This window comes from Thalia democratica, chromosome 4, assembly GCF_965202585.1.
Source record: "Thalia democratica chromosome 4, ktThaDemo2.hap1.1, whole genome shotgun sequence".
Classification (NCBI taxonomy): Eukaryota; Metazoa; Chordata; class Thaliacea; order Salpida; family Salpidae; genus Thalia; species Thalia democratica.
Genome location: NC_139168.1, coordinates 74129949 through 74155742, shown reverse-complemented (window position 1 = coordinate 74155742; position 25794 = coordinate 74129949).

The window sequence follows — 25794 nt, the reverse complement described above, 5'->3', positions numbered from 1 at the left end:
ATTCTGAATAAAAAGTGTTAAGACTATTGAAAAGAAAAAGTTTGTGAGATAGTAGTTAACAATTAGTCTCTTAATTAAATAATTAATTTTTAGTGCCTTGTTTTTGCTTGTTTAATCCATTTTATTGATTACAACTGTTTTGCATAACTGTAGACTACGGATAACTTTTTTCTTCAAAGTGTAGCCTACAACAAGTGTTTCCTATGAAAGGTTAGCTTATAAAACGCTACCGACGCCTGGTTTAAAATTTACTTTAGTTTCATTTTGAGATAGCGCATTAAAAACATTTAGTTAAAACAGGGGTCGGCAAATTTACGAAGGGTAAATCTGCGGCCCGCGAGCACGTTATTTTTTTGAATGAAATGCGGCCCGTGAAAGAAAATTTTGTGGCCCGCGAGCATGTAAAAGTGGCCCACTGAGCATAAATATATTTCAAGTATAATTTTTTTTCGGTAATTCGATTTAATTTGTTTAGTTTGGTTTTAAGTCTCTGTATAACATTTAAAAATAATTAGAAGAAGTTGCTACTTTAATTAAAAAATGTGAAAAAGACAGATTAGCATTCTAACAGGATATTTTTCTGCGTTTTATAATAACTTCTATTTTACAACAGCAAGTAATTATCTGAAAAAGGAGTGCTTGAATTAAATATGTTAGTTATATTATACCTATTTATCAAATAAACTAAATGCAAATGTTTTCCATTTTGTACAAAAGTAATGCACAGTAATTAAAGTGTCATTTCTTTATAGCTTAGATATTCTTTCCAATATTTTTTATACCTAAGTTTCTTTTATTTATTTTTTATTTGTAAATGTTATGTTTTAGTGTAAAAATATTTAAAATAACATAGTAATAAGAAAAAAAATATTTAAGTTTTGTTTTGACACATTTTAATTTTTTAGAAGTTTTCTTTGCACTTGAACTAATTTATATGCACACCAACTTAAAAAAATGTTTATATTTTAAACCACTTTTTATTAAATACTTTAGTTAGTTTAAGTTTAGTTCATGCATAATTTTCTATGTTTGTTTTTTCTACATGTAATATCTAAATTTGTACAGACACAATTAAAACAATATATATGACATAAACTAATACAGTTATTGTTAGGTATACTTTTTCATTTTTCAAACATTGACTTTGTCAAACTAAGTTAACTTTTATGCTTTGCATATCAATACACACATTTGCTGTTTTTTGGAGCTACCTATTTAATATAAACTAGACTTAGGGATAGTTTATAAAGATTGACAAACACTCAGACTATCACTATTTGAAGACTTTAAATCTCAGGCCAACTAAGTCATTTTATAAGTTTTTGGCTAGAATTGTTTTTTGTATACAAAAATATCAGGAATGTTTTTGTTAATTCAGGCTGGCTTTTTTGCTTAAAAGAGTGGCAAATTAAACTTATGATGTAAGTTTTGCTCAACCCAAAGTGTTAGTTTCAGTTATAATATATGTTATAATATATCAAGTTCAAGCTTTGAACTTGAAAACTTATGCTTAAAAATTTTGGAAAAAAACTTGAGTTTGAGAATTTTTGAAAAAGCCTGGAGTTTCAAACAATTTTTACATGTAAAGTAGTGAAATTTTAATTTGACACAAAAATTTAGCAAATAAACATTTTTTTATTAAAAGATATACTAAAGTAGCTTAACAGTGTTTTTTAATATTGATATACTTTATAAGACACTTTTTAAACTTTAATTAAACTTTATACTATAAATAAAAGAAGGAATTGTACTTCTAAAAACTTTTGGTGCATTGCACCTTTACTTGTAAAATTTCACCGATTGTTATGTTTCGTGTTTGAACTAAACCAAGAAATTATACTAAAGTGTCAAAGTTATAAAAAAAATCTCTAATAAAAATTTTTAGATGAGCAATAGTTTTTCTATCAGTGCTTTTATCTTAAAATATTGATTAAAGTCATAATTTGATTTATGCGACTTTATAACCTTAATACATTTCCTAAATAGGACTTTTTGTTGTCATTGAAGAAATAAACATAAGTTTTTATTACTGCCAACAAAAATTCTTTAAAAAAGTTTTCAATTATAAACGGTATCTCATTATTAATAATAAATTTTGCTTTTTTCTGATAATTCTGTAGTTACTGAAGATAATCATGTGCTTTGTTGGAACTGACTTTGGTGATTTTTTTTTATCGTTTCTCGCAATAACTCCTAACTAACGTTTTTTTTTTTTTTTTTTTTTTTGTTGCTTGTCTTTTATTTTACAACTAATATTTTTAAATTCTTATTGCAGATAAAGAATTGCTGTAATGCTTAATAAAAAAAAAGTTTTTCTCTTCGCGAATGACTCAATTAAGTTTTATACTTTTGTTAAAAATGTTTAAGAAAGTTAATTGTCCATTCTAGCTGACTTATATTTTTTTGGCATGTAATTTGTTTACTGTTAATAAGTTTCGTTATTTCTTTATGTTGTGAACTTTGTTTTAACTGGGTTGCTACACAAAAAGGCTATTTTAAAAGCTTGAAAACTCAGATGTGTGTGAAACTTTTATTTCAAACACTTTAAATAAATCTTAGAATTCCCTGAATAGTTTTTATGACTGTAGTGTAGTTTACTAATTGAAGTTATTTCTTGTTTTTTTACACTTTGTGTACTTTTTAATGATGATGATATTTTTACTAGGTACTTGAGCTTAATTTACAAAGATTTACTAGATTTTAAACTTTTAATGAACTTAGGCTGGTTTGATACAAATCAGACATTTTTGCTTTTTAAGTGACAACCATGTAAAAGACTTGTTACTAATAAGATATTTTATTTAAGTACTCGAGAATTAGTTATGTTAAAGAATTAGTTATGTTAAAGAATTTGTTCTAGCTTTCTATAATACAAACAGGTATTAATTTTATTAAATTAACTAATTACTAAATTTTACTAAAATTAATAAAATGTAAACTATCTAACACTCAAAAACATTTTTTTGAAGTTAATATTCAAAGAAATATGAAAAATAGGGTTGAGAATATAACAAATATATAAAAGTAACTAATAAATTGTCTTTCAAGTTTGGTTTTTATAGAGAGTTAAATTGTATGTAAAATTACAAAAGTATTAAATTTAACTTAGTAAGTGCTTATGAAAGTACATAGTTTATTAACACTTAAGTATATTAGTCAATGTAAATTTTATTCTAATTTTATTTAATTTAATTTAAATAGTCATTCTATGTATAGCTAAAAGTTATTTAAAATGATAAGGTGAATAAAAGTAAAACTTTTCTCTAGTGTGCCTAAAACTAAAACCAAAAGATTATTCAAATGTCACTAAAACTAAAACTGCGGCCCGCGAAGACTTTGTAAACTTGAAATTTGGCCCGCGACCACCAACTGCCTACCGACCCCTGGGTTAAAAGATACCTACAATACAAAACGTATTACGAAGTTGTCTTGTTAAAAGTTGTTATACTTCGTACTGAAAAAAAAAAAGGTTTTTAGCATTACATATTCTTTTTCTACTATTTTCTAAGAATAATTTACTACAAAATTGTTTAAGCAAGTTAACAACGTTTAAAACTTAAAACCTATCTAAACACTGTCTTGCCAAAGATGTCTTGTTTTTTATTACCTGGCAAATCTTTATATATTTTAAAAACGAAATTGTTATTGAGTAAATCTTGCAAATTAATTTAGAAATAAGTATTCACGCTGTTGTAACTTAGCGTTGATTTACTTCTTTATTGAGTAAATAAAATAAATTAAAAGCTACATCTTAGAAGCCAAAAAATCGCAAAATGAAAGGGATATGTTTTAAAATTCAATAAATAAATAATTTCGAACAAATTTTGTAACTTTATTTTGAAATAAGTGACAACGCTGTTTTGATATAGGGCTGTAATTTAGTTTTACTTTACTACTTTAGTAAGTAAATGAAAAAAATTAAAAGCTAAATGTGGGTAAACAAAATCGCAAACGTGAAATAAATTATTTTTTAAACTCTTATGAATATTTAAACTACTTACAAAAACAAGAGTTTATGCGCTATTTGAAAAGTTCGTAAGTAACTAAATAAAGCCATAAAATGAGCTTTAAAAACATTCGAACTATTTTTTCTTTGATATTAAACCCTTACTATGATTTGATTTAACAAAGTATATTTTTATTACGAACATTGTTTATTGAGCAACATAAAAAAAGCGAAATTGAAAAATTTTGGTCTAAGGACCTAGTGAACGAAATAACGTCTCAGAAATATCAAAATGATACAAAAGTTAAAACTAATAGAAATAAACAATCATGCTGTTCTAATTAAAGGCTGCTTTACTATTGTAGTAGCTAAAAAATAAATTAAAAGCTACGTGCAATAGCCACAAAATCTTTCACGCACTTGAAACTAAGTTTCCAAAACCAATATAATATAGTTTTTCAAACCAATTGAAAAAGTAAGAGCTTGTGGGCTACACATGACCACCTAAGCAAGTGATTTGATGCATGTAATGAAAACCTAAACATTGATATTATTTTACTCAATAACATGTTTTACACTAACAACCATAACCATGGTATGTTTTGTCAAAGTTTTTATTTTATACCAGTGTATACTTTTTGTTGTTTAAATTATTTTTATTGCAGTCTACTGTAAAAAATATTGTTAAGTTAGTGACTTTTTCACACAATTTATTTAGCGAAAAAATGCTATTTTGAAACCTTTTCTACAATTACCTTTTTTATAGTTACATTTGTAAAGAATTATGAACTTTTTAACTAGAACCTGTTGTAAGACCTAGAAAACAACTTATACTGATAATTTCTACTAATACTAATAAAGGTTCTATAGATTTTGCAATATAAATTGGCTAAACAAATTTAAACATACAGTAACCTCTCGCATCTTTACGCACTCGTGACGTTACGTACTCTCGTTTAGTTACGCATTTTAGAATTCTTAAAAATTCGATAAATAAAAATTTTAATTTTTTTTAATATTGCACAAAATAGGTTTATTGTATATTTTTAATTTAAAATACGTTTTTAAATGCTAACTTGCCTCTCTATTTCTTTAGACTTTGTAAACTTATGTTCCTTGAATAATTAATAAAGATTTAGTTATAACTCAATATATCAGAAATTTTGTTAATAATAACAGATTAATTTTTATACTTATGTTCAAAAGAAGAAATCCCATTACAGCACCAAATGCATATTTTTGTGGAAGACTAAAGAAACAAATTTCTATATAGATACTTCACCATTTCTTAGTTGTAAACAAATGCTTAATTTTAAATTGAATTTGCTAAGTAGAATAGAATATAAATGTTAAGTATCAAATATGTCACATATAAATAAAGATAAAGAAAAAATGTAATTATCATAAATTAAGTAAACTTTTTATACAAGTATAAATTTTTATATAAATCTAATTTTTTTTATTAATTTATTTATAGTTTTATCTTTTGTATTCATGTTTATAAATAAAGTAAACAAATTGTTAAAACTGGGAAAGCCACTATAGTAAGTATATTTGGTACCTCTCGTATCTTTACGATCTCTCGTACCTTTACACACTTTTTCTGTGGACACAATGTGCGTAAATAAGCGAGAGGTTACTGTACCTATAATAAATAAATAATTTTAAGCTTTAAACTTTTAAGTTACTTTTAGTTCTGAACTTGACTAAGCGTTTTCTTTTAGTCTGTTCATATTTAACTGATATTAACAATATTTAAAGTTTTAAAGTATATCCGAATTCCCCACTATAAATACATTGTATTTTATTTGTAGAAAAGGTCTAAATATATCATTTTTAAAATTAAGCTGAAGTATGTATAAAATTAATTAACTTTACAATAAAATTTTTACATACTTTAGTTTTTTATTTAATTGATATTTTGAGACCTTTTCTACAACTTACTTTTTATTATAGTAACATGTTGTATAGAATTATGAACTTTTTAAAAGAATCTGTTGTAAATAAAAAAAAATTATACTGATATTTTCTACTAATAGTATTAAAAGTTATCAATTTTTCAGAATAAATTGTATAAGCGAAAATAAAAATACCTATAACAAATAAACCATTAATTTTCAGCTTTGAACTTTAAAGTTACTTTTAGTATCGAATTTTACTGAGCTTTTTCCTTTAGTCTATTGATATTTAACTGACACTAACAACATTCAAAGTTTTAAAGTTTATCCAAACTCCTCTATGAAAATACATATTGATATTACTACTTCTTGGACTAATTTTTAATCGCCGTCTTCAATACCAAATTGTGATAGGTGACAAATAAATTTTCAAATTAATTTGTAACCGATTAATAACAAAAAGTTTGAATCAATATGCACTGCTTTACTGCTTACTAAGAAGAAAATAATAATAAAGCTACATTTAAGTAGCCACAAAATCGTGAACTTATAAAAAAAATCTTCCACTTTTAGAATTATTTTCACTAGCTACGAAAGTTAAAGTTTGTAGGCTATTAGAAATCTCGTAAGTAAGTAAAAAAATAAACCGATAAAATGATCGTTGAAAAATATTCAAACTGGTAGTTTTAGATTTTTAACCCTCACTATGACTTGATTTAACAAAGTATAGATCAATAATACAAACATTTTTTTATTAACGGCAAAAGAAGAGCTTAGAAAGTTTAATCTAACGTCTAAGGTGCACAAAAGAGACTGTAGGACATAACAAAATGATACCAAAGTTAAAATTGATAAAAATTAATAGTTCTAATTCAGCGTTGCTTTACTACTGTGGTGGCTAAAGAACTAAAAGTAAAAGCTCTCGGACATGCCTTAATGATGCGATAATAAAAACTAATAGAAAATTAACTATTTTAATCTAACTTCTTAACAGCTGTAATAACTAAACAACAAGCATTAAAAGCTACATGTAAGTAGCTACAAAATTACAAAGAAAAAGTATGCTATATTTTAAATTCTTATAAATATTTAAACTAGTTGCAAAAGCAAAAGCTCGTGGGCTATTGATTATCTCATAAGTAAGTGATTTGATGCATATAAAGTTGTTAAGTGATAACGTTTCCTAAAAAATCGGCCTTGACTTATCAACTGCTACCGACCCCTGATTTTAAACGTACTTTAGTTTCATTTTGAGATTCTAAATCATATAAATTGGTTAAAAAACATCTAAAATGTTTGATTTCTTGCGCAATTTGTTCTGATAAGTAAATGTCTATATAAGCAATGTACTGGAAAAAGTTCTTTAATGTGTTAATTTTTTTATTTATGCTACTGTTTTCGAAAGATATTTTATCAAAAAACCTTACAAGAAAGTTACCAATTTGAAAACCTACCTAAAAATCAGTAAAAAGATGTTTAGTTTTTTCTATCACTTCTTTAACTTAACTTTATAGAAGAAACTATACTAACCTATACTAACAAGTAAATTGTGCAACTTTTAATTAGTTAGAAATAAGTAATTACGTTTTTGTGATTTAGTGTTGATTAACTGCTGTATTAAGAAAAATATTTAAATTAAAAGCTACATTTAAGTAGCCACTAAATAGAAAAATAAAAGTAAATACATAATGAAATTCTTAGAATTATTCAAACTAGCTACATAAGCAAGAGTTTATGGGTTATTTGAAATCTCGTAAGTATCCATAAAATGAGCTTTGAATAACATTCAAGCTATTTTATTTTTGTTTTTAACCCTTATGATGACTTAATTTAACAAAGTATGTATTAATTTATAATACTATTGTTATTTATTGAACGACAAATGAAAAGCACACTGAAATTTCGGTCTAGGACCTGGTGTCGAAAAAAAAAATCTTTGAACATACCAAAATAATACAAAGGTCAAAACTGATAAGAAATAAAATATCACAGTGATCTAATTTAGCGCTGGTTTACTACTGTAATAAGTAAAAAACAAAATTAAAAATCTACATGTAAATAGCCACAAATTCGTGATCAGAAAAATGATGTATTCAGACTTTTATAAATATTTAAGCTTTTTCAAAAAACAAGAGTTTGCGGGCTTTTTAAAATTTCATAAGGAAGTAAGTAATTAAATAAATTTATAAAATAAGCTTTGAACAATATTCTAGCTAATATTTTTTTTATTTTAACTGTTACTAAAGCTTGATTTAAAAAAATATGTATTTATTTCTAATGCCACCAATTTTATTGGTTTAGAAAAAAAAGCGCTAGTTTACGGCTGAATTAAGTAAATAAAATGAATTAAAAGCTACATGTAAGTAGCCACAAAATATTGAAAGAGGAAACAACTAAGTTAGCAAATTCTAAGAACTATTCACACAAGTTACAAAAACAAGAGTTTACGGGCTGTTGAAAATCTCGTAAGTAAGAGAGCAATTTGAAATCTCGTAGGTAATTTATAAAATAAGTTATTTAAGTTAATAAGTTAACTGTTTTTATACTTTGTACTTTAAGTTTTTTTTTAGAGTTAAACATTTTTTTTTACTTTTGCTACTGTTTTATAAGAATAATTTACCAAAAAACCTTTCAAGCAAGTTAACAACGTTTGAAACTTGAAAATCTATCTAAACACTAGTATGTAGATATCTTGTTTTTTATTACCTCTATAACCGGCAAATCTTTATATATTTTAAATACGAACTTGCTATTAAGTAAATTTTGCAACTTAATTTAGAAATAAGTAACTACGCTGTTGTAACTTAGCGTAGGTTTACATATTTATTAACTAAATAAAATAAACTTAAAGCTATATGTTAGGTATTTATTTATGAGTTAAACACAAAATGTTTAAATTCAAAATGAGTAATTATAAGATTCTCGGAACTATTTAATCTAGCTACAAAAGCAAGAGTTTATGGGCTATTTGAAATCTCGTAAGTAAGTAAATAAACTCCTAAAATTATATTTTAAAGATATCTAAACTAAAAATTTTTAGTTATTATTCCTTACTATGACTCAATTAACAAAATAAGTATTTATCTGTAATATCAATATATTTTATTAATCGACAAAAGAGAAGTGCTCAGAAACTTTGGTCTGAGACTATGACTTGATTTGATATAGTATGTGTTTATTTATAATACTAACTTTGTTTATTTATTGACAAAAGAAAAGCGCTTATAAATTTTGGTCTAAGGACCTGGTTTACAAAAGAACCTCTCGGGCCAAATGATACAAAAATTATAACTTATAAAAAAATAAAAATTTTAATTTAGCGTTGCTTTACTTATGTATTTGATAAATAAAAAAAATAAAAGCTACGTGAAGTTAGCTATAAAAATCTAAAAACCTTAAAAACTATGTTTTCAAATTCTCAGAAATATTTAAACTAGTCACAAAAACAAGAGTTTATGGTCTACTGAAATCTTGTAAGTAAGTGAAAAAATACATAAAATGATCTTTGAAAAAAAATCAAACTAATATTCTTTGATTTTTAACCCTTACGATGCTTTGATAAAGTAAAGTATGTTTTTACTTGCAATACTAACATTTTTTGTCGAACGACAAAAAAATCGTTTAGAAGTTTTGGTCTAAGGACCTTGTGCACGAAAGAATCTCTCAGAAATAACAAAATGAAAATAACGTTAACCCTAATAAAAAATAAATAATCACGCTGTCGTAAGTAAAAAAAAATTAAAAAATTAAAAAAAACTTCAGACTACAACAAAAACGTTGTTAAGACTAGCGTTTTGAAATTTGTGCAGTATATCAAACTTATCATTATTATAAGCTTAAAACTTTCCTGTGTATCAAATTTTAAATTTAAAATTATCTGTTAAATTTTAAAGTTTAAATAAACGATTTTTGATCAAACTAAGTAATTTAATAGAAGTTATGCTACAACTTTGTTATTATTTTTTGTTTATTGTGCAATGGTGGACTAAGGCATCAATACCTGAGCCACTTAAACAGGACATACTTAAAGAAAATCAAAATTAATATAAACTTATTTTTAGCACTTAAAGATAAAAAATGAATATAAGTTGTGAACAAATTATTAATAAGTTCAAACTTATTTGCTTTATTAAAAGGCGACAACTAAGTGCATACAAAAAAGAAAGAGTAAATCTACACTTTTAACAAAGTACAACCAAACAGGTTATTTTCTAGAAACGTTTTTTAAGACATAACGCATTTGTACAAAACTGACAAAAGTAAATTATTAGTCTATAAGAGGGAGCGTAAGAAAAACAAACTACTATTACAAACTCAAAAAATTATTATATATAATTATTTTACAAATGTATACACATATATTTTTAGTTATTGAATTTTACTTAAATTAATAATGCTTAAGTTAGATTTAATTTTTAAGCGACAGTCATTCACCTCCGCACTTGATACCGCATCTTGTAGTTATGTTAGATTGGTATTTCGAAATATTTAAACTAGTTAGAAAAACAAGAGCTTGTTCTCAGCTGAAAATCTCATAAGTAAGTAAATAAATCCATAAAAGAATATTTGTAAAGTTTTCTTGTTATTCTTAAAAAGTTATTTTTTGATTTTCAATCTTATTATGATTTGAATAGCCAAGTATGTTTTTATTTACAATAAAAAAGATTGTTTATTGATGTTTAAAAGAAAAGCGCTCAGAAGTTTTGATCTTAGGACCTTGCGCACGAAAAAACCTCTTGGACATATCAAAATGAGAAAATAATCAAAACTAAAAAAAAGAAATAGTTTGAATTTAGCATTGCTTTACTACTGTAATAAAGTTGATAACAAATTTTAAAGCTACGCGTAACTAGCTACAAAATTGCCACAGAATCTATGTAAATAAACTCTCAGAAATATTAAAACTAGTTACAAAAGCAAGCGTTTATTGGCTATTTGAAATCTCGTAAGTAAATAAATCTATAAAATGAGCTCTCAAAAACATTAAAACTAGTATTTTTTGTCTTTTAACTGTTACTATGACTTAATTAAACAGGTGTACTTATTTATAACACCAACATTGTTTATTGAACGGTAAAAGAAAAGCACTCAGAAAGTTTGATCAAAGGACCTGGTTCACGAAAAAACGTCTTGGACATACTAAAATAGTAAAATAACTAAAACTAATAGATAATAAAAATTTTCCTTTAGTTTTCTAATAATTTCTAAACGTAAGTAATGTTTATCAAAACTTGAATTTGAGAAAATCAAAGCTTTAAAACGTATCTAAACTCCATTATTAGAGATAAATTAATTTTATTACTTATAGAATCAATTTGTTTTAAACGTTTTATCCAGCTGAGGTTGTTGAAAATCAAATTGAAGTTGTTGGAAAAAAATTTTAAGACATATTTTAGTATAATTAGAAAATAATTAGTCTGAAGCTTTTATAATTCATCACTGTTTTATTGTTGTTTATTTAAAGCTACATTTTAGTAGCTACAAAAACAAGAGTTTGTTGGCAACTGAAAATCTCGTAAGTAAATAAATCAATATAAATATATTTGAAAAATATTTTTGTTGTTCTTAATTTTTTGATTTTCAACTCTTACTATGATTTGAATAATAAAGAATCTTTTTACTTACAATAAAAACATTGTTTATTGATGTTTAAAAGAAAGGTGTTCAGAAATTTTGCTTTAAGGAGCTGATGTAGGAAAAAACCTTTCGGACATATAAAATTGATAAAATAATCAAAATTAAAAAAAAATATTAACTATAAGTTTGCATTGCTTTACTTCTAAATTAGTAAATAAGAAAAGTTTAAAGCTACGTGTAAGTAGCTACAAAATAGCGTGTTCACCAGAAGCTATATTGATAAACTCGCAGAAATAATAAAACTAATTACAAAGCAAGCGTTTATGGGCTATTTGAAATCTCGTAAGTAAATAAATCTATAAAAAGAGCTTTGAAAAATATTCAAACTTGTATTTTTTTGTTTTGTAACCGTTACTATGACTTAGTTAAACAAGTGTGTTTATTTATAACACCGACATTATTTATTGAACGGTACAAGAAAAGCACTCAGAAAGTTTGATCTAAGGACCTGGTGTACAAAAGAACGTCTTGGACATACCTAAATGTTCAAAAATTAAAACTAATATAAATAAATAATAAGACCGTTTTAACTTTGGGCTGCTTTACTACTATAGTAAATAAAATTGAAAAATTAAAAGCTTCATGTAAGTAGCCAAAAAATTGCCGAATGAACAACAAGTTGTGTTACAAACCTTTAGAAATATTCAAACTAGCTACAAAAACTAGAGTTTGTGGGCTACTGATTATCTCATAAGTAAATGACTTTATGCACATAATAAAAAGCTAGAAGTCAGTATTTTGTTTTATTAAAAAACTTTTATTAAAACAATGTTAGAGATACATTTCGTCTTTTGTTATTTCAAGAAGAAATTTGTTTACGCTTGCTTATATACTATCGTGAAGTTACTAACCAATAAATTTACAAATTGAAACCTTAAATTATTTAAAATAACCAACTTGAAGTCTTTTTAAGTAAATATTACTTTATATCAATTTTGAAAAACTAAATAATAGTGAAAGCTACATACTTGTAGCTACAAATTGCTTTAAAGGTCATATTATCTTTATTTTAGGATATTAAAAGTTTATAAAATAATAAAAAACCCAAGTGTTTTTGAAGTTTTAATTATTACTTAAGTAAGTGATTAATAAATATAATAATTAATCTTTATTATGTGGTATTTTTCTGAGAGGTTTTGTAAGAAAACTTCTGAAAAACTTTACCATACTTTTGGCTATGTAAGCTTAAGAACAATTTGTACACTAATCAACATTTAAGAAATGTTTAAATGCTTTTCTTTAAACTCGGTCAGCAAGCACACAAATCAAAATTTCTACTACCAACGATGTACTTATAGCTATAAAATAAACTAATTTGTATGTATTAAACTAAGCAAAGCTATTGTTGCCATCATTTATATTATATACGTGTAAATTATAACAATGCTTAAAGTTTTAACTTAACTTCATGTGTACTTTATATAAATTTCAAATTTAAGTACTATAAATAAATCTTTAAACAAATTTAAATAAATTTCAGGTTTACTGTCCTGGACAAGACGTTAAAAGGTATCCGTGGTGTGCGGCTCGATAACGGAAAGGTTCTTCGTGCATTAGATCCTTGGACCGAATATTTTAAGCGTCCTCTTTTGTCTCAAAATAATGTGTTATATTGCTAAATACTTAATAAACTGACTATAAACAGAATAGTGAAACAACTGTTTAAGAAACCGTAGTAATAAGTTGATAAATACTGGCACCTACAGTTTGTTGTAGAGAGCATTTTTGTGTCAACATTTACTTAAGATTGGAAATTTATATGTGTAAATTAGTATAAAAAATAAACATTTTTGCCTTGAAAAGCTGTTTTTGCACATCTTTCAGCAAGGCATTCTATTCAGTAAAAGGCATTTTAGAAAAAGTATAACAAAATTTATACAAAATTAGATATTACATGAGAATAGCATAAATAAGAAAACTGGTTTAAAAAAACCGTCTCAATTATTTTCCAAAAACAAAAAACAACAGGTACAGAGATCTTACTTTAATTATATAAACATTTCAAATACTTATTCAAATTGATATTGATCCGGTATGAAAATAGCTTTTTAATATATACTATAAATAAGGCAGACTACCTTCAAACATTTCATTTAAATAAACATTTTAAGCAACATTCAACAACATTTTGAACAATTTTAAAATCTTTTTTTTGCATTTGGTGAAGAAAACAACCATTTTGTAATTTGTTCTATTCGTTTAAAGATTTCAATTAAAAAAAGTATTTTAAACAGTAAAAAGTTTATGTGATACTAGCTTACAATTAGTCTCTTATTTTAATAACAGATTTTCAGTGCCTTATTCTTGACTGTTTAATCCAACATTATTTTGTTGGTCACAACTACTTTGCATAACTGTAGACTGCGGAACAATTTTTTGTACAAAGTGCAGTCCACAACAAATGTTTTTTAAGAAAAGTTGACTTATAAAATACTGCCGACGCCTAGTTTAAAATGTACTTAAGTTTCATTTTGAGATAGCATTAAAAACAATTGGTTAAAAGATACCTACAATACAAAACGTATTACAAAAGTTGTCCAGTTAATGATTTGTATAATTCGTACTGAAAAAAAAAGCTTTTTCAGTGTTACATAGTCTTTTACTTTTGCAACTGTTTTCTATGAATAATTTACCAAAAAACCTTTTAAGCAAGTTAACAACGTTTAATTTTTGAAAATCTATCTAAGCATCAGTATAAAATGCTTTTCAAAGCTCATTTTATGGTTTAACTACGAGATATCCAATAGCTCACTACCTTACGAGATTTCAGATAATCATAAACTCTTGTCTTCGTAGCTAGTTTAAGTACTTCTACGAATATCTAAACATACTTATTACCGACTTCACGATTTTGTGGCTTCTTACATGTAGCTTTTAATTTAAATGTCTTGTTTTTTCTATTACTTCTGTAACAAAATTTCTCAGCCATTTAAAATACTAACTTGGTAATGAGTAAGTTTTGCAAATTTATTTAGAAATAAGCAACGCTGTTACAGTTTTGAGTTGAATTATTGCTGAATTAAGTGAATAATTTAAATTAAAAGCTCCATGTAAGTAGCCACAAAACTGTAAAGTTGGAAATGAGTATGTGTACAAATTCTTAGATGTATTCAAACTAGCTACGAAGACAAGAGTTTATTGGTAAATTGAAATCTTGTAAGTAATTGATCTATTGAAAATCTCATAGGTATTCTATAAAATGAGCTTTAAAAATCATTCGAACTAATATTTTTTGATTTTTAACTCTTACTATGGTTTGATTTAAGAAAGTGTTTATTTATTATAAAAAGTGCTCAGAAAGTTTGATCCGAAGACTGGTGTGCGAAAAAAACCTCTCGGAAATGCCTTAATGACGCGATAATAAAAACTAATAGAAAATTAATAAGTAATAAGTAAACAACAAGAATTAAAAGCTACATGTAAGAAGCTAAAAAATCAGAAAAAAGAATGAGACTATGTTTTGAATTCTTATTAATAATTAAACTAATTACGAACACATAAACTCAAAAGAGTAAGTTTACAAATTCTTATAAATATTCAAACTACTTACATAAGTAAGAGCTTGTGGGCTACTAATAACCATATAAGCAAGTGATTTGATGCATATAATGAAAAGATAAAGGTTAAATTTTTTTTTACTCAATCACATGTTTTATGATAATAAGTATTACCCTGGTATGTTTTGTCAAATTCTTTTGTGCCAATGCATACTTTTTATTGCTTTAAATATGTTTTTTTTTAGTCTACTGAATCTTTTTTTCAATTAAAGTCTCTTTTACACAATTTAGTTTTCAAAAAGATGGCTAATTCGAACCTTTTTTTGCAACTTACTTTTTATAATACTTACATGTCGTAGATAATTATGAACTTTTTAAAATAAAATCTAATGTAATACTTAAAATAAGAACTTATACTAATACTTTCTACTAATAGTACTAAAAGTTCTATATGTCTTGCAATATAAATTGCGAAAACAAAATAAAAACATACCTATATTTAATAAATCATTACTTTGTAGCTTAAGAAATTAAACTTACTTTTAGTATCGAATTTTACTAAGCATTTTCCTTTAGTCTGTTGACATTTAAGTGACACTAACAACGTTCAAAGTTTTAAAGTTTATCCAAATTCCCCTATGAAAATACATTTTGTTATATCTACTTCTTGGACTAATTTGTAATCGCCGTCTTCAATACTAAATTGTGATAGGTAACAAATAAATTTTCAAATAAATTTGTAACCGATTAATAACAAAAATTTTTAATCAATATGCACTGCTTTACTGCTGTCTACTAAGAAAAAATAATAATAAAGCTACATTTTAGTAGCCAGAAAATCGTAAACTAATAAAAAAAATTTTCCACTTTTAGAATTATTTTCACTAGCTACGAAAGTTAAAGTTTGTAGGCTATTAGAAATCTCGTAAGTAAGTAAAAAAATAAACCGATAAAATGAGCTTTGAAAAGTATTCAAACTAGTAGTTTAAGAATTTTAACCCTCACTATGACTTTATTTAACAAAGTATAGATCTATAATACAAACATTTTTTATTAAACGGCAAAAGAAGAGCTTAGAAAGTTTAATCTAACGTCTAAGGTGCACAAAAGAGACTGTAGGACATAACAAAATGATACAAAAGTTAAAATTGATAAAAATTAATAGTTCTAACTTCGTGTTGCTTTACTACTGTAAAAAACTAAAAGCTACGTGTAAGTAGCCACAAAATCACAAAGAAACAAAAGGCTATATTTTAAATTTTTATTTATACTTAAACCAGTTTCAAACGTAATGGCTTGGGGGCTATTGATAATCACATAAGTAAGTGATTTGATGCATGTAATGTTGTTAAGTGATAACGTTTCCTAAAAAATCGGTCCTTGACTGACCAATTTCTACTGACCCCTGATTTTAAACGTACTTAAGTTTCATTTTGAGATTCTAAATTATATAAATTGATTAAAAAATATCTCAGATGTTTAATTTTTAAGCAACTCGTTCTGATATATGTCTAATTATGCAAAATACTAGAAAAAGTTGTTTATTGTGTTACAATTTTTAAAATTATACTACTGTTTTCTAAAAATGATTTATCAAATTACCCTTTCAAACAAGTTAACAATTTGAAAACCTTTCTAAACCTATCAGTAAATAGGTGTTTTTTCAATGATTCTATAGCCTATTTTCTTAGCCGTTGTAATACCAACTTATTAACGAATAAGTTTTGGAACTTTATTTAGAAAAAAGTAGCCACGTTGTTGTAATTTAGATTCGAGTTACTGCTGTATTAAGAAAACAAAATAAGTCAAAAATTTCATGTAAATAGCCACAAAATCGCGAGTTGAAAGAAATTAATTTCAAATTCTTAAAATTATATAAACTAGTTACAAAAGTAAGAGTTTATGGGCTATTGGAACTCCCGTAAGTAAGTGAGCTATTGTAAATCTTGAAGGTAATTAATAAAATGAGCTTTGAAAAAAAAATCAAACTAACATTTTTTTGATTTTCAAATCTTACTATGATTTAATTCAACAAAGTATGTACTTATTTTAAACACTATCAATGTTCTTGAACGTAAAAATAAAAGTGCTCAGAAATTTTGTTTTAAGGATCAGTTGCACGAAACAACCTCTTGGACATAACAAAATAAAAACATTTAACGAAAAAACTATTAATTCTAATATAGCGGTGCTTTACTTCTATATTACGTAAATAAGAAAAACTACAAGCTACATGTATATAGCTTCAAAATTACCAAGCCATATCCAGTTGTTTTTTAAAAGCTTGAGAAATATATATACTAATCTCGGAAACAGGAGTTTTTGGTTTTTTTAAAATCTCGTAAGTAAGTGAGCTATTGCAAATCTTGTAGGTATTCTATAAAATGAGCTTTGAAAAAAAATTCAAACTAATATTCAAACTAACATTTTATGAATTTTAACCATAACTATGATGTAATTAAACAAAGTGTGTATTTATTTATAATACTAACACTGTTTATTGAAAGACAAAAGAAAAGTTCAGAAACTTTGATCTAAAGACCTAGTGTACGATAAAACTACTCGGAAATGCCAAAATAAAAAAAGTAAAATTAATTAAGAATCAGTAATTTCAATTCATCGTTGTTTTACTACTGTAGTTGGTAGATAACGAAAATTTAAAGGTACATGTATGTAGTCACAAAATTTAAGAACAGTAAAAAATTTGCTTTGAAATATTAAAACTTTTTAAACGAGTCACTAAAACAAGAGTTTGTGGGCTAAAGATTATCACAAAAGTAAGTGACTTAATGCATAAAATCAAAATCTAAAGGGTAACATTTTTATTTACTTAATAACAGGTTTTATATATATAACCATTACCATAGTATGTTTTGTCAAAGTAGTTCTTTTATACCAATGTATACTTTTAAATGTTTAAACTATCTTTTTCAGTATACTGTTAAAAAAAAATATTAAGTTAATCAAAGTCTTTTTCACATAACTTAGTTTAAAAAAAATGCTACTTTATATTATTTTCTAAAAAAACTTACTTTTTATAATACTTACATGTTGTATAAAGTTATGTACTTTTTATCTAGAATATGTTGTAAGATCTAAAACAATTTTTACCGATAATTTCTACTAATAGTATTAAAGGTTCTATATATATTGCAACATAAATTGTGTAAACAATATAAAGATACCTACAATTAATAAACCATTTATTTTTAGCTTTAAATTTTAAGTTACTTCTGGTTCTGAACTTTACTAAACATTTTCCTTTAGTATTTTGATATTTAACAGATATTAACAAAATTAAAAGTTTTAAAATATATCTAAACACCTTTACTAGAAATACGATGTGTATTTATTACTTCTTGAAACAATTTACATTTGTCGTCTTCAATAGCGAATTGAGAATGGTGACAAATAAACTTGCAACTTAATTTACCAATAATAAACAATAAGTTTAAAAACTTTAGTACTCCTCTACTGCTGTCTGCTAAAAAGAAAAATAAGTTTTTTCTAAAGCTACAATTTAGTAGCCACAAAATCGCGAGTTGAAAGAAGTTCTTAGAAATATTTAAACCAGGTACGAAAACTAGAATTTATTGGCTTTGGAAATTTTGTAAGTAGGTAAGTAATTAAACAATTAAAATTAGCTTTGAAAAATACTAACTAACAGTTTATGTTTTTTAACTTTTACTATGGTTTGGTTCAATAAAGTGTTATTAATAATATCAACAAGTTTTATTGAACGACTAATGAAAAGTGCTCAGAAAGTTTGGTCTAAAGACCTGGTGCAGGAAAGAACCTCTGGGACATATCAAAATGATAAAAACATTAATTCTAATTTAGCATTGCTTAACTTCTGTAGTAAGTAAATAACAAAAAAGTATAAGTTATATGTAAGTAGTCAGAACATTCTGAACCACAAGAAACTACATTTTAAACTCTTAAAAACATTTAAAAATCTAACAAAAATAGGAGTTTGTAGGCTGTTGATTATCACATAAGTAAGTGACTTAATGCACACAATAAGGTCAGTATTTTGATTTACTCAAAAAGTTTTTATTACATCAATATTAGAGATACATTTAATGTATTTATGTAATACATGTTTTTTATTATTTCAAGAGGAAATTTGTTTACGCTTAGTTATATACGATCTTGAAATTAATAACATGTAAATTCACAACTTGACACTGAAAGTTCTTTAAAATAACTAACTTAAAATCTTTCAAAGTAAAAACTGATTATTTCAATTGTGACAAAATAGTTAATAATCAAAGCTACATACTTGTAGCTGCAAACTGATTTAAAATACTATTTGTGATTGTTGTAAAATTTTGAAAGTTTATGTACTAAAATCAAAAAGAAATTTTTTGTGAGTTGTTAAGTATGACTCAAGTAAGTGATTAATTACTTAAACAATCATTTTTTTATCTGGCAATGATTTTAATAGCCAAAGCAGTACATTTTAAACAACATTCAACAACATTATCTAAACATTATTTCAATATTGTTTTCGCCTTCGATAGTGCAAACAACCACTTTGTAATTTGTTACTTTTGTTTTAAGATCCCGATTTAAAAAAAATATTTATATTACTAAACAATAAAATAGTTTTTGTGATATTAGCTTACAATTAATTTCTTAATGTAATAATTAATTTTTGCTTGTTTGATCTAAAATTTTTTATTTACAAATATTTTGCATAACTGTAGCCTGCGGAACACTTTTTTTCTACAAAGTGCAGCCCACAACAAATGTTTCCTAAGAACGGTTGACTTATAAAATGCTGCCGACGCCTGGTGTAAAATGTACTTAATTTTCATTTTGAGATAGTGTATTGAAAAAAATTGGTTAAAAGATACTTAAAATACAAAACGTATTACATCAATTGTTCTGTTAATAGTTTTTATACTTTGTACTGTAAAAAAAATAAGTTTTTTTAGAGTTACATATTCTCTTACTTTTTCTAAGAACATTTAGCAAAAAACCTTTCAAGCAAGTTAACAACGTTTAAAGTTTGAAAACTTATTTAAGTATCAGTATGGAGATGTCATGTGTTTTCTATTACTTCTATAACCCAAACTTCTTAGCCATTATTAAAAACTTGCTAATGAGTACATTTTAAAAATATTTTCAGAAATTAGTAACGCTGTTGTAATTTAGCGTTGATATTTTGATGAATCAAGTAAATAACTTAAATTAAATGCTACGTGTAAGTAGCCACAAAATCGCGAAAAGAAAGAAGATATGTTTTCAAACTCTTAGAATTATTTAAATTAACTACAAAAGCAAGAGTTTATGGGTCATTGGAAATCTCATAGGTAATCCATAAAACGAGCTTTGAAAAACATACATACTAATATTTTTTGACTTTTAACCCTTAACATGATTTGATTAAACAAAGTGTGTGTTTTTTTAATACTAACAATTTTTATTAATTGACAAAAGAAAAGCGCACAGAAATTTTAGCCTAAGAACCTGGAGCACAAAAGAACCTCTTGGAATACCAAAATTATAAAAAAAAATTTTTAAAACTATGTAAAAGTTAACAGTAATAAAAAATCAATAGTTCTTATTTAGTGTTGCACTACCTCTGTAGTAGCCACAAAATTGCCAACGAAAAATAAAGCAAAATAGTAAACCTTTAAAATATTTAGACTACTTACAAAAATAAGAGTTTATGGGCTATTTGAAATCTCGTAAGTAAGTAAATAAATCCATATAACTAGCATTGAAAAATATTCAAACTTACAATTTTTGATTTTTAACCTCTTTTATGGTTTGGTTAAATTATATATGTGTTAATTTATAATACTAACTTTGTTTATTGAACGAAAAAAGAAAAGTGCTCAGGAATTTTTACCTAATGAGCTGTTGCACAAAAGAACGTCTCGGACATACCAAAACGATACAAATATTAAAACTAATAAAAAATTGATAATTCTAGTTTAGTGTTGCTTTATTTCTGTATTAAGTAAGAAATAAAAATTAAAAGTTTTATGTAAATAGCTACAAAATTGATGAACCACAAAAAACTATGTTTTCAAACTCTCAGAAGTTAGTTACAAAAATAAGAGTATATGGGCTATTTCAAATTTCGTAAATAAGTACGTAAATAAATCCATAAAACGAGCATTGAAAAATATTCAACACAATATATTTTGATTTTAAACCCCTTCTATGATTAGACCAAACAAAATATGTGTTTATTTATAAACTCTCATTGTTTATTGAACGACCAAAAAAAGCTCATAAACTTTGGTCTAAGAACCTGGTGCAAAAGAACCTCTCGAAAATACCAAATGATAAGAAATTCAAATTAATTAAAAATCAGTAATTTTGATTTTTTGTTTACTACCGTAGTAGTTGATAAGATAATTTAAAAGCTACATGCGTGTAGCCATATAATTTCAGCACAACAAGATGCTATGTTTTAAACTCTTAAAAGTGTTTATACTAGTTACAAAAACAAGACTTTGTGAGCTATTGATTATCACAAAACTAAGTGACTTAATGCATATAATGAAAATCTAATGGTTAACATTTTTTTAACTTAATACCAGCTTTTATACTAATAACTATTACCATTGTATGTTTTTTCGAAGTAGTTCTTTTATACCAGTGTATACTTTAAATTGTTTAAACAATTTTTATCTGTCAATTGTAAAAATTATTGTTTATGTAGTTAATAACTCTTTTACACAACTTGGGTTTGAAAAAAAGTTGCTATTTCGAAACCTTTTCTACAACTTAATTTTTATTATACTTATATGTTGCCTAGAATTATTAACTTTTTAAATAGAATCTGTTGTAAGACCTAAAATAAAATATTTATTCTGATAATTTCTACTAATAGTGTTTAGCCAGTATTTATTTCGGCCATCGTCAACAAGTTGAGATGTTTTATGCCATCGAATATAAAATATTTCTTGCCTGATGAGTCCTTAAAAGGACGAAACCGGTCGTAGGATTGTCTCGGATGCTGTTGTTGTTGATCGTGCGGTGAAGTTCATTGTTTATATATACTAATAAAATTGAAAATTCTATATCTTTTGCAATATAAATTGTGTGAACAAAATTAAACATAGCTATTATATATAAACCATTACTTCTAACCTTTAAACTTTTAAGTTACTATTAGATCTGAACTTTATTAAACATTTTCTTGAAGTCTATTCATATTTAGTTGACACTAACAACATTCAAAGTTTTAAAGTATATCCAAACTACCCTACTGGAAATACATTGTGCTTTTATTGTTTCTTGAACCAATTTGTAATCTCTATACCTAATTGAGATAAGTGACAAAAAATTTTGCAACCTTATTTGTAACCAATAATAAACAATAAGTTCGAAGCTGTCACAATTTAGCATTGTTGCTGTCTACTAAGAAGAAAAAATAATAATAAACCTACATTTTAGTAGCCAAAAAATTGCGATTCGGGAGAAGAAGTTGTTATCAAACCCTTAAAAATATTTAAACTAGCTACGAAAACAAGATTTGATCGGCTTGTGAAAATTTCGTAGGTAAGCAAACAAATCCATTAAATGAGCTTTGAAAAATATTCAAACTAAAAGTTTTTGATTTGATTAACCCTTACTGCGATTTGATTTAGCAATGTATGTATTTACTTATAGTTCTAACATTATTTATTTAACGACAAAATAAATGCTTACAAAGTTTGATCTAATGACCTGGTGCACGAAAGAACCTCTCAGACATACCAAAATGATACAAAGGTCAAAATTAATTAAAAAAAAAACGAATTTAGCGTTGCTTAACTTCTGAAATAAGTAAATAAAAAAAATTAAAAGCTACATGTAAGTAGCCACAAAATCGCCAATGCTACAAAAAGTTATGCTTCAAAATTTCGGAAAATATTTAAACCAGTTACAAAAGCAAGAGCTTGTGGGCTATTGATTATTACATAAGTAAGTGAATTATTGCATAAAACTTTGTTAAGTTCTTAAAAAATCGGCAGTTGACTTATCAATTGCTACCGACCCCTGATTTTAAACGTACTTTAATTTTGAGATTCTAAATTATATAAAAAGGTTAAAAGATATTCAAGATGTTCAATTTTTCACGTAAATCGTTCTGATAAATGTCTATTTAAGTAATGTACTGGAAAAACGTTCTAAAGTGTGTTATTTTTTTTTAATTATGCTACTTTTTTCTAAAAATAATTTACCAAAATACCTTTCAAGCAAGTTGATAGTATGAAAACCTGTCTAAACATCAATTTACAGATGTCTTGTTTTTTCTATTACTTCTATAACCTATTTTTCAGCCATTTTAATACCAGATTAATAACGTATAAGTTTTGAAACTTAATTTACAAAAAATTGCCACGCTGTTGTAATGTAGCGTTGATTTACTACTCTGTTAAGAAAATAAAATAAAAGCTACATTTTAGTAGCTACTAAATTGCGAGTTCGGTGAAGAAGTTGATATTTAATTCTTAAAATTATTCAAGCTTGCTACGAAAACTAGAGTTTATGGGCTAATTAAACTCTTGTAAGTAAGTAAATAAATTCATAAAATGAGCCTTGAAATATATTCAAACTATTAATTTTTGTTTTTGAACCTTACTATGACTTAATTTAACAAAGCATGTATTTTTTAATATACCAACACATTTTGTTAATTGACAAAAAGAAAGCGCTTAGAAAGTTTAGTTGAAGGACTTGGTGCACGAAAAACGTCTTTGAATACCACAGTATTACAAAAATTTAAACTATAAAAAAACCATAAATGCTAATTTAGCGTTGCTTTTTTTTTTGTATTAAGTAAATAATTTGAATTAAAAGCTACATGTGAGTAGCTACAAAATCGCGAAAGCCGTATTAAGTTGTTATTCAAAGCTTAAGAAATATTTATACTAATTATATAAACAAGAGTTTATGAGCTACTGGTTATCTCATAAGCAAGTGACTCAATGCACACAATGAAAAGCGAAATGTTAGTATTTTTGAAGCTTAATAAAAGATATAATGCTTCCAACCATTATCATTGGTATGTTTTGACAAAGTATTTTTTTTATACAAGTTCCCATTCCAAACTTTGTTATTTAAGTAACCATTTTAGAAGTCAAAGTATTGCTTTGCTGAAGCATTACAAAAATTAATGTTAAGTGAAAACTACATTTAAGTATTTACAAACTGCAAACAGTGGATCTCTGTAATGTTATTAATCTCTAAAAGTTTTTCAATAAATAACGAAAACAAGTGTTTTTGAGTTACTAAATATCACTTTAATAAGTTATTGATTGCGTTAAATAAAAAACCTGTCTTGATTTAGGAGTGTTTTTAATAAGTTATTTAAATAATATTTCTTAGGATGTAAACCAGATAATTTACTTTCTACATTTAAACATTTTTATATACTAATAAACCATCTGAGTAGAATTTACAAGTAAGTTTCCCCAACCAAGTCAAGACATCGTTTATAAGTCTAGGCCAGGGGTCGGCAGGCAGTTGGTGGTCGCGGGCCAAATTTCAAGTTTACAAAGTTTTCGCGGGCCGCAGTTTTAGTTTTAGTGACATTTGAATAATCTTTTAGTTTTAGTCACACTAGAGAAAAATTATACTTTTATTTACCTTATCATTTTAAATAACTTTTAGCTATTCATAGAATGACTATTTAAATTAAATAAAATTAGAATGAAATTTACATTGACTAATATACAAAAGTGTTAATAAACTATGTACTTTCATAAGAACTTAATAGTTAAATTTAACATTTTTGTAATTTTACATACAATTTAACTCTCTATAAAAACCAAACTTGAAAGACAATTTATTAGTTACTTTTATATATTTGTTATATTATCAACCCCTTTTTTCATATTTCTAAGAATATTAACTTCAAAAAAAAGTTTTTGCGTGTTAAATAGTTTACATTCATTAAAAACTTTGGTAATTACTTAATTTAATAAAACTAATACCTGTTTGTATTAAAGAAAGCTAGAACAAATTCTTTAACATAATTAATTCTCGAATACTTAAATAGAGTATCTTATTAGTAAATAGTCTTTTACATGGTTGTCACTTAAAAAGCAAAAATGTCTGAGTTGTATCAAACCAACCTAAGTTCATTAAAAGTTTAAAAAGCTAGTAAATCGTTGTAAACCTAAAGCTTAGGTGGCTAGTAAAAATATCATCATCATTAAAAAGTACACAAAGTGTAAAAAAACAAGAAAAAACTACAATTAGTAAACTACACTACAGTCATAAAAACTATTCTTGGAGTTCTAAGATTTCTTTAAAGTATTTGATATAAAAGTTTCACACACATCTGAGTTTTCAAGCTTTTAAACTAGCCTGGTTGTGTAGCAACCCAGTTAAAACAAAGTTCACAACATAAAGAAATAACAAAACTTATTAACAGTAAACAAATTACATGCCAAAAAAATATAAGTCAGCTGGAATGGACAATTAACTTTCTTAAACTTTTTTAAGAAAAGTATAAAACTTTATTGAGTCATTAGCGAAGGGAAAAACTTATATTTTGTTAAGCATTACAGCAATTCTTAATTTGCAATAATAATATTGTATTAGAAAATATTAGTTGTAAAATAAAAGACGAGCAACAAAAATAAAAAAAAACGTTAGTTAGGAGTTATTGCGAGAAACGATAAAAAAATAAATCATCAAAATCAGTTCCAACAAAGCACATGATTATCTTCAGTAACTACAGAATTATCAGTAAAAAGTTGTTAAGGCAAGTTATAAAGTAGCAAAATTTATTATTAAAAATGAGATACCGTTTATAATTGAAAACTTTTTTAAAGAATTTTTGTTGGAAGTAATGAAAAAC